Genomic DNA, 10,384 nt, shown 5'->3' on the forward strand with positions numbered 1-10,384 from the left:
AACTTGGCTAAGAAAGCCTTGACCAGCTTATCCCAAGAGTTCAGGCTATCTTTAGGTTGAGAATCCAACCATATTCTAGCTATGTCTCTTACAGAAAACGGGAAAAGCATGAGCCTGTAGACTTCAGGATCTACTCCATTAGTCTTAACAGTATCACAGATCTGCAAAAATTCAGTTAAGAACTGAAAAGGATCTTCAGATAGAAGTCCATGGAACTAGCAATTCTGCTGCATCAGAGAAACTAATTGAGGTTTAAGCTCAAAATTGTTTGCTCCAATGGTAGGGATGGAGATGCTTCTTCCATGTAAATTAGAATTAGGTGCAGTAAAGTCACCAAGCATCCTCCTTGCATTATTATTATTTTTGGCTGCCATATCCTCTTCTTGTTCGAAAATTTCTGTAAGGTTATCTCTGGATTGTTGTATTTTAGCTTCTCTTAGTTTCCTCTTCAGAGTCCTTTCAGGTTCAGGGTCTGCTTCAACAAGAATGTTCTTGTCCTTGCTCCTGCTCATATGAAAAAGAGGGAATAGAAAAATAATAATAATAGGGATCCTTTTTGCCCAGGTATAGAGGTTCCCCTGTGTGAGTAGAAGAAGAAAAGAATGTAATGTAAAGAAGGGAAGTAGAGAAAATTCGAACACAGATGGAAGAGGGGATTCGAATTTGTGTGAGATGAAGTGTTACTAGATGAATAAATAAATAGAAGGAGATGAGAGAGAAAGAGGATTTTCGAAAATAAAATTTTGAAAAGGGGTTAGTGATTTTCGAAAATTAGGAATGAAATCAAGTTAAAATTAAAAATTGAAATAATTAGTTAATTAAAAAGAATTTTTGAAAAAGAGGGAAGATATTTTCGAAAATTAGAGAGAGAGAGTTAGTTAGGTAGTTTTGAAAAAGATAAGAAACAAACAAAAAGTCAATTAGTTAGTTGAAAAAGATTTGAAATTCAATTTTGAAAAGATAAGAAGATAAGAAGTTAAAAAAGATATTTGAAAATCAAATTTTTGAAAAAGATATGATTTAAAAAGATATGATTAAAAATATATGATTTTTAAAAAAGATAAGATAAAAAGATATTTTTGAAAAGATATGATTGAAATTAGTTTTGAAAAAGATTTGATTTTTAAGATCACAATTAATGACTTGATTCACAAGAAATCATAAGATATGATTCTAGAACTTAAAGTTTGAATCTTTCTTAACAAGTAAGTAACAAACTTGAAATTTTTGAATCAAAACATTAATTGTTGATGATATTTTCGAAAATATGATGTAAAATTAAGAAAAAGATTTTTTGAAAAATATTTTTGGAATTTTCGAAAATAGATAAGAAAAATGAAAAAGATTTGATTTTTGAAAAAGATTTTGAAAAGATAAGATTTTTAAATTGAAAATTTGATTTGACTCATAAGAAACAATTGAATTTTAAAAATTTTTGAAAAAGTCAACTCAAATTTTCGAAAATTTATGAGAGAAAAAGGGGAAGATATATTTTTTATTTTTGAATTTTTAATGATGAGAGAGAAAAACATGAAAATGATGCAATGCATGAAAATTATGGATCAAAACAATGAATGCATGCAAGAATGCTATGAATGTCAAGATGAACACCAAGAACACTTTGAAGATCATGATGAACATCAAGAACATATTTTTGAAAATTTTCAATGCAAAGAAAACATGCAAGACACCAAACTTAGAAATTCTTCATGTTCAGACACTATGAATGCAAAAATGCACATGAAAAACAAGAAAAGACACAAAACAAGAAAACATCAAGATCAAACAAGAAGACTGGCCAAGAACAACTTGAAGATCATGATGAATGCAATGCATGAATGCATGAATTTTCGAAAAATGCAAAGAATTTTTAGAAAAAATGCAATTGACACCAAACTTGAAAATTGACTCAAGACTCAAACAAAAAACACAAAATATTTTTTATTTTTATGATTTTATAAATTTTTTTGGATTTTTTGAAAATTAATTTGAAAAAGAAAAATAAGAATTCCAAAATTTTTAATATGAATTCCAGGAATCTTGCACTCTTAGTCTAAAGCTCCAATTTGAGGGTTAGACATGGCTTAATAGCCAGTCAAGCTTTAGCATGTAAATCAGGTGGATCAGGAACAGCAGCAGGTGGATTAGCAACAACTAGCTTGCTCTTGATAATGTTGGGTTGGAAGCCCCAGTCCAAATGAATTTAGACATGGCTTTACAGCCAGTCAGGCTTCAACATGCTTCATGAAACACTAGAATTCATTCTTAAAAAATTTTAGAATAATTTTCGAAAATAGATGAGAAATTTTTGAAGGATTTTTGAAAAATTTTTGAAAAATTTTTGGAAATAAAACAAAAAGAAAATTACCTAATCTGAGCAACAAGATGAACCGTCAGTTGTCCAAACTCGAACAATCCCCGGCAACGGCGCCAAAAACTTGGTGCACGAAATTGTGATCTCAGGCAACGGCGCCAAAAACTCTGTACGAACGTCTTAATAAATCGTTTTTCATTCACAACTTCGATACAACTAACCAGCAAGTGCACTGGGTCGTCCAAGTAATAAACCTTACATGAGTAAGGGTCGATCCCACTGAGATTGTTGGTATGAAGCAAGCTATGGTCATCTTGTAGATCTCAGTCAGCCGGATATCAAATGGTTATGAAAGTTTTCGAAAATAAATAATAAATAGACATAAAATAAAGATAGAAATACTTATGTATATCATTGGTGAGAATTTCATATAAGTGTATGGAGATACGTTCGTTCCTCTGAACTTCTGCTTTCCTGCTGTCTTCATCCGATTAATCTTACTCCTTTCCATGGCTGGCTTTATGTAAGGACATCACCATTGTCAATGGCTACTTTTCATCCTCTCTGTGAAAATAGTCCGATGTGCTGTCACTGCATGACTAATCATCTGGAGGCATCACCGTGGTCAATGGCTGCATCCCATCCTCTTGTGAAAATAGTCCAAATGCTCTGTCACAGCACGGCTAATCATCTGAGGTTCTCGATCATACTGGAATAGGATTCACCCTCCTTTTGCGTCTGTCACTACGCCCAGCACTCACGAGTTTAAAGTTCGTCACAGTCATTCAATCCCAGAATCCTACTCGGAATACCACAGACAAGGTTTAGACTTTTCGGATTCTCATGAATGCCGCCATCAATCTAGCTTATACCACGAAGATTCTGATTAAGAGATCCAAGAGATAATCATCCAATCTAAGGTGGAACGGAAGTGGTTGTTAGGCACGCGTTCGTGAGGAAATGATGATGATTGTCACGTTCATCACATTCATGTTGAAGTACGAATGAATATCTTAGAAGCGGAATAAGTTGAATTGAATAGAAAAACAGTAGTACTTTGCATTAATTCATGAGGAACAGCAGAGCTCCACACCTTAATCTATGGAGTGTAGAAACTCTACCGTTGAAAAATACATAAGTGAAAGGTTCAGGCATGGCCGAATGGCCAGTCCCCATGATCTAAGAACTAGACGTCCCAAGATGTCTAATACAATAGTAAAACTCCTATTTATACTAAACTAGTTACTACGGTTTACAAAAGTAAGTAATTGATGCATAAATCCACTTCCGGGGCCCACTTGGTGTGTGCTTGGGCTGAGCTTGAATGTTACACGTGCAGAGGCTCTTTCTGGAGTTGAACGCCAGGTTGTAACGTGTTTCTGGCGTTCAACTCTGGTTCGTGACGTGTTTCTGGCGTTTAACTCCAGACAGCAGTATAGAACTGGCGTTCAACGCCCTTTTACATCATCTAAAATAGGCCAAAGTATGGACTATTATATATTGCTAGAAAGTTCTGAATGTCTACTTTCCAACGCAATTAGAAGCGCGCCATTTTGAGTTCTGTAGCTCCAGAAAATCCACTTTGAGTGCAGGGAGGTCAGAATCCAACAGCATCAACAGTCCTTCTTCAACCTTTGAATCTGATTTTTGCTCAAGTCCCTCAATTTCAGCCAGAAAATACCTGAAATCATAGAAAAACACACAAACTCATAGTAAAGTCCATAAATATGAATTTAACATAAAAACTAATGAAAACATCCCTAAAAGTAACTAGATCCTACTAAAAATATACTAAAAATAATGCCAAAAAGCGTATAAATTATCCGCTCATCAATTAGGTTTTGAATTATTGAAGTGTTTGGAATTCTCTAATTTTGTTGTTTCTTGCGTTGATGACTATTTTGCTAAAAATTGTTGCTGAGATTGTTGGCTAATTATTTAATTTTAGTTTAATTTAGTTTAGGTTTGATTAGAATTTCAATTTTAATTTTGAATCAGTTTTAAAATTGGTTCAGTTTAGTTTTCTAATCTTAGTGGATGTAAGTTGATTAAGTTAGGTTAGATTCAATACATTAGGTTTTGAATTGTTGAAGTGTTTGGAATTGTCTAGTTGTGTTAATTATTGCGTTGATGACTGTTTTGCTGAGAAATTGTTACTGAGATTGTTGAATAATTGTTTAATTCTAATTTAATTTAGTTTATCGTTAATTAGAATTTCAATTTTAATTTTGAATCAGTTTCAAAATTAGTTCAGTTTAGTTTTCTAATCTTAGTGGATTTAAGTTGATTAAGTTAGGTTAGATTCAATACATTAGGTTTTGAATTGTTGAAGTGTTTGGAATTCTCTAATTGTGTTAATTGCTGTGTTGATGACTATTTTGCTTAGAAATTGTTGCTGAGATTGTTTGATAATTTGATATTTGCAGATATGTCGACAGGAAGAGGTAATGTGGATCAGGCTACTGGTCGTGGTCGTAGCCGTGGTCGGGGTAGAGGGAGGGTTTCTTCTGGTAGCCCTGGGACTTTTAGATCCTCTCCTTCTACTCCGACCACCCCGTGATGCCACAGGATGTGGGTTTAGTGGACCAGCCATTCATCATAGCCCCTAACCCCAACTACGTGCCTCCGTCTACGGCGATGATGCTGACTCTTATCGCTCAACAACCCGTATCCATGTTGATGCTGCCTCCCGCGACAGATGTCGTGGCCCCGGAGTCTAGCCATGGAAGTGAGGCAGCAGCTGATGCCCTTCCACCACCTCACATCGTACGGTTGAAGATTTGGCTTGATGGCGGCATGGGTTAAGTATCACGTTGAGTCTCATGTATTTCCTGTTTATGGTTATTGCTGAAAGTGCCTGAAAATTGATTTTAGTTTAGCGGATTTAGGTTTGAATGTTGGTTAGTGTTTTAAGTTTCAATGATTATGATTAACTTTATTGCTAAAAGCAAGGTTTTGAGAACCAGACTGGTCATCAAACTGCTCTAGTCACTGGTTTACTGGTCCAACCAGTCCATTCGTGGTTCAACCGAAAAAATTTTTTAGAATAAAATAATAAATAAATTATAGAACAGCTCTCATCAACACAATAAAAAACAATCAATAAATCATCAACACAATAAAAATTATAGAACATATTTATTGCTATAATATAAAATTACAGAACATGTTTGTTTAATAATGAATACATTGATAATATTAAATATTTTCCAAGTATCCACTCAAATGTGTTTTCAGATGATGGTGAAAATTCATAAATTGAATCATGTAAACCATCTTTAGAAAAATATCTAAAATAGGATTGATCATTTGGCTTTTAAAACATAAAATCCAAAAAATTTGTTAAGAAACCTCGGTTTTATCACCATACTTCCTGAAGCACTCAATGTTGTCTACTGGCATGTTACTTATTACTATGACTCCATCACCAGTTCATGGTGCTGATAGTTTTCAATGCTGCAAGTTACTCCACTCCCAACTTTAAGCTGCTCTCTAATAAAATTTCAAGTAGATAATTCAAAACATATTAATATTACGGTTCAAAACACATTAAAGCTTGAGGTTTATACATATATCCAGTGAAATCGAAGCAAAACTAACAATAAGAAGAACATTAAACTTACTCATGATTTTTATAGAAAGCATTCCATCTATTTTACAAGCATCAAATATAAACAACTCAAATGCTCATCAATAAAATATGAAAATTATGTAGATTTTCCTCTCTAAAATGAATAGAGGGATAAGCGAGATGAACTATGTATTTCTTTTAAACAATACCACAAGATTAATTTCAATATTTGGAATTCATTCCCAATATTACCCAAAACTAAATAAGCATACAAAGTTGACATAATTGGGTTGCATAGGACTAATTTCATTAATCTTGTACTATTAGGCAAAGGAACCTCAATCATTCACAACTTAAAAAAAATTGGTCAATAAAAAACGTATCATATTCAGTCATCAATGCATAATAACAAGAATCATATATAAACAAACATTGATTTTCAAAGATTGAGCTAAAAAATTCAATAAAAGTTCTTTAACACATATTGTCGAACACTTGGTATGCAAAAGCATAAATAATACAAAATAGCACTAACAAGCAATCTTTGCAACACCAATTCAAAATTCAGCACCAATGACATGAAAAATCAGTAGCATTTCGTAGTGATTTAGCAAAGTATCAGTCAATCAATCCAAACAAATTGAAATTTAAACACAAGAAGCTCCTAACACCATGTTTAACTATGTATAAACTAACACTAATTTTAATAAAAAAAATCCTAATTCTAACTTAAACTCAACTAACAGTAGCAAATAATCCTAACCAAATCAAATTAACACTAAAATCAACATATAACTAATCCTAAATTAACTAAAACAAAGAAAAAAAAAGGTGATATAAGAACCTGAGTTGAAGAACAGAGCAAGAATTCAGGTGAGAGGGATGCAGTGGTAGTGACCAGCTGCTGCTGTGTTTGAACTACCTAGAATTAGAGTGGCTCTATTCTGATTCTACGACTAGGAAGCAACAAATTCAGTAACAAATTCAAGTTAAGCAACAAATTTAACAAATCCTAGTTCAATCACGATTTTTAGCAACATTTAGATCAGCAACAAGGAAAAATTAATGATTAGTAATTCAATTACATGTAAAAATACAGTGAGAAGGAAAATCTGGAAAAGAGAGAATAGCGGAAGCGATGGTGCAAGGACATGCCAACGGTCAACGGCAAGTCAGTGACCACCCTACAGAAGGCGACGAAGGAAGAAACAACCCCATGAGTTGCTTCTGCCACTGGCAATGAAATAAACGAACCACAAGATGCCAGCAGTGTGACTGAGACAAGACCCGAGTGAGACTAAGAGGCAGAATCGAGCAAAGACAACCACAGATGACGAGCAGTAACCAACACACTTAACTCGAGCACTCACTAGCATAGGGAGGCGCGAGCAGCCGAGCACAGAGGAGAAAAGCAAGACGCGAGCACACGACACGGAGGATCTGGCAAGAGGCTTGATAGCACGACAGAAGTTCTTGAGTGACGGACGGCGGTAGTAGTCTCTCACTCCGACAGACGGCGACAACGATTGGTGGAGGCTAGGTTTGCTTTCCTTAGTAGAAGCTAGGGGAGTTTTCTGAAGGAAGGAGTTGGAGAGGGGGTAACAACACGTGAAATCCCTTTTTTCCTTTCAATGAAGGAAATGACATCATTTCTTATAAACTGGTTGGGTTTTGGTCCAGTCCAACTGGCTGGTTTTCGTCCAGTTCAGTGGTTCATATCCGGTCCTTAAAATATCAGTTTCTATTAGTAAACCAAACCATCAATCGGCCAGTCTGGTCTAGTTTTCAGAACCATGGTTGAAAGTTCTTGAAAATTGATTCCTGTCTAGTGGATTTAGGTTGATTTGGTTTCCTGGTTAGTGTTTCCTGTTTCAATGATTATGGTTGTTGCTGAAAATTCCTAAAACATGATTACTGTTTAGTAGATTTAGGTTGATTTGGTTGGCTGGTTAGTGTTTGTAAGTTTCAATGATTATGATTAACTTTATTGCTGAAGGTTCCTGAAAATTGATTCCTATTTAGTGGATTTAGGTTGATTTGGTTGCTTGGTTAGTGTTTCCTATTTCAATGATTATGGTTGTTGCTGAGAGTTCCTAAAATTTGATTCTTGTTTAGTGGATTTAGGTTGATTTGGTTGGCTGGTTAGTGTTTCTAAGTTTTAATGATTATGATTAACTTTATTGCTGAAAGTTCTTGAACATTGATTCCTGTTTAGTAGATTTAGTTTGAAATGGTTGCCTGGTTGTTGTTTTAAGTTTCAATGATTATGATTAACTTTGTTACTGAAAGTTCCTAAAAATTGATTCCTGTTTAATGGATTTAAGTTGATTTGGTTGCCTGGTTCTTGTTTTAAGTTTCAATGATTATGATTCCTGTTTAGTGGATTTAGGTTGATTCTTGTTTGTGGGTTATTAGGTTTTCGCCGAACAACAACGTGTGTACTCAGGAGTTGACCAATGTCATCAAGCTGATGTACGACCATCCTTGACCTAGCTACACGAAGATCCCAGCTGAGACCAGGGAGCGATGGTTAAAGAAATGGACGATAATTACTTTTTTTAGTTTCAAACCTTTTTAGCTAGTTTATATTTTCTATCTTGCTTGACTAATTTTAAAGTTTCTTTGTTGCAGCTGCATTTTAGGTGGGATGCTGAGCATAACCTTACCATCAGGAAAATATTTGACCATAGAATGGGTGGGAAGTAGCTCCAACAAATGCTGGATCATGTTTGTCAAGGGCGAGACCACCGAACAACTGGCTCCAACCAGACATAAAGAAGGCTCTGTTTGTTCATTGAATGACTAATGAGGGGTTCCGACATTGGTATCTCAGCAACAAAGCTAACAGGGTCTCGACCAAGTCGTCCAAGTATACTGGACAGCGACTTTCATGAAGACTAAGGCCAGACTGGTATGTAAAGTGATTTAATTTTATTAATAACTTGGTTATATTCTTCTGCATATCATTACTAGGCATCGTAATCATATTGTTTCAATCAACATGTGTAGTCGAAGTCGTTGGATCGCGAGGCAACATTGGCGGAGACGTTTAAGTACACCCACACACTGAAGGAGAACAAAGAGACATTTGCTGATCAGCGGTCTCAGGACCATTATGTGAGTAAACATACATCTGAATATCTTATGCTATAAAATATTAGAGATTAACTGTATGCCACAACTCAATAGTCTCGGCAAGGTGGGGAGGACACCACCGATGGCTCTGCAGTTTCAGTCATCGATCCCGATGCAGTTTAGTGCGAGACTGTCTTAGCGTTGTACAAGAACTGCATATACAAGATAGAGTCGTTCTTTGCCAGCAGCTTCTGCACTCCACGTTGAGGCCGTCATCAGGGTCCGCCACCCATCGAGCCCGAGGAAGGCGTGGATTTGAGGCTGCAGGTACAGGAGCTCCAACGCAGCCTTCAACAGTAAGCTCAGGAGCTTATGAATTATCGGGAGAGGTATCAGAAGATCCTCACCCGCGTGACGTCTATGGATGAGGTTAGGTTGGAGTGGAGGGAGTCGTTGGAGCAGATGCAGCATATGGAAGCTCAGATGGAGGTGTGCTAGGCCGAGATGTGTGCCACTGGCATCGACCTTGCTGGTGGCAGCGGTCCTGCTGGTGGCAGCGGTCCTGCTGGTGGCATACGGACATCACTGCCTTCTGCGCCACCGACTCAAGGCCATTGGACCGAAGACGACGAAGACTACCTGAATCTGTAGTTATTAGTTTTTCGTTTTATTGTTTCATTGTATTTATTTGATGTACTTGACTTTTAATTTATTTAAACATTGTATTATTTATTTTAAATAAATTTTTTCGTTATTTATGAATGACCCACTAATTGTGTGAAAAATTTAAATTTAAAATTAAAATTGACCATTTATTTCAAATTGAAAAAAAATTGATATTACCATCGGAATTACCGTAGAAATAATCCGACAGTAATAGTGCGCGAAATAACATTTTTTGGCACCAATAATACCGTCAAAAAATCTGCTGGTAACCAATTAGTTTTTCAAGTTGATAATCCGTCGCAAAATCTGACGGTAATGACCGTCGGACAAAAAATTCCGACAATAGACATTTACCGGTAAAGTTTATACTGTCTGATTATTTTCTGACGATAAATCTGACAGTACTCAGCGTTTTTCTTATAGTGAATAACTAAATATAATCAAATTGACCCAATAATTTACTAATCCAAAAAAATGACTCACGCAAAGTACGTGTGAATGAGGTACTTTTCTTCTTTGCTACTACACATTTTTTTCTTCTTCTGCTGCTACGATTTATTTATTTATTCTTCTTCTTTTTCTTTTAATGTTGTTGTATTTTTTATTTCTTCTTTTTTCTTGTTCTTTTTCTCTCATTTCATTGTTTTTCTTCTTGAGAGGATAAAATAAAGGAGAAAGAAAAAAAACGAGGACGAAAGGAAGAGGTAGAGAAGGAGTTTGGGGAAAAAAAAGAAAACATAAAAAACATAAAGTTTTTA

General features: G+C 35.3%; 1 long non-coding RNA gene across 1 annotated transcript in view; it reads left to right on the forward strand.

Moving 5' to 3' along the window:
* Window positions 1-5,442, forward strand: part of LOC110269784 — a 16,218-nt gene extending 10,776 nt beyond the window's left edge. The window contains exon 3 of the long non-coding RNA XR_002358542.1: window positions 5,263-5,442. This is a non-coding gene — a long non-coding RNA (uncharacterized LOC110269784). The remainder of the gene's footprint in view (window positions 1-5,262) is intronic.

The sequence above is a fragment of the Arachis ipaensis genome, chromosome B03 (assembly GCF_000816755.2).
Source record: "Arachis ipaensis cultivar K30076 chromosome B03, Araip1.1, whole genome shotgun sequence".
Classification (NCBI taxonomy): domain Eukaryota; kingdom Viridiplantae; phylum Streptophyta; class Magnoliopsida; order Fabales; family Fabaceae; genus Arachis; species Arachis ipaensis.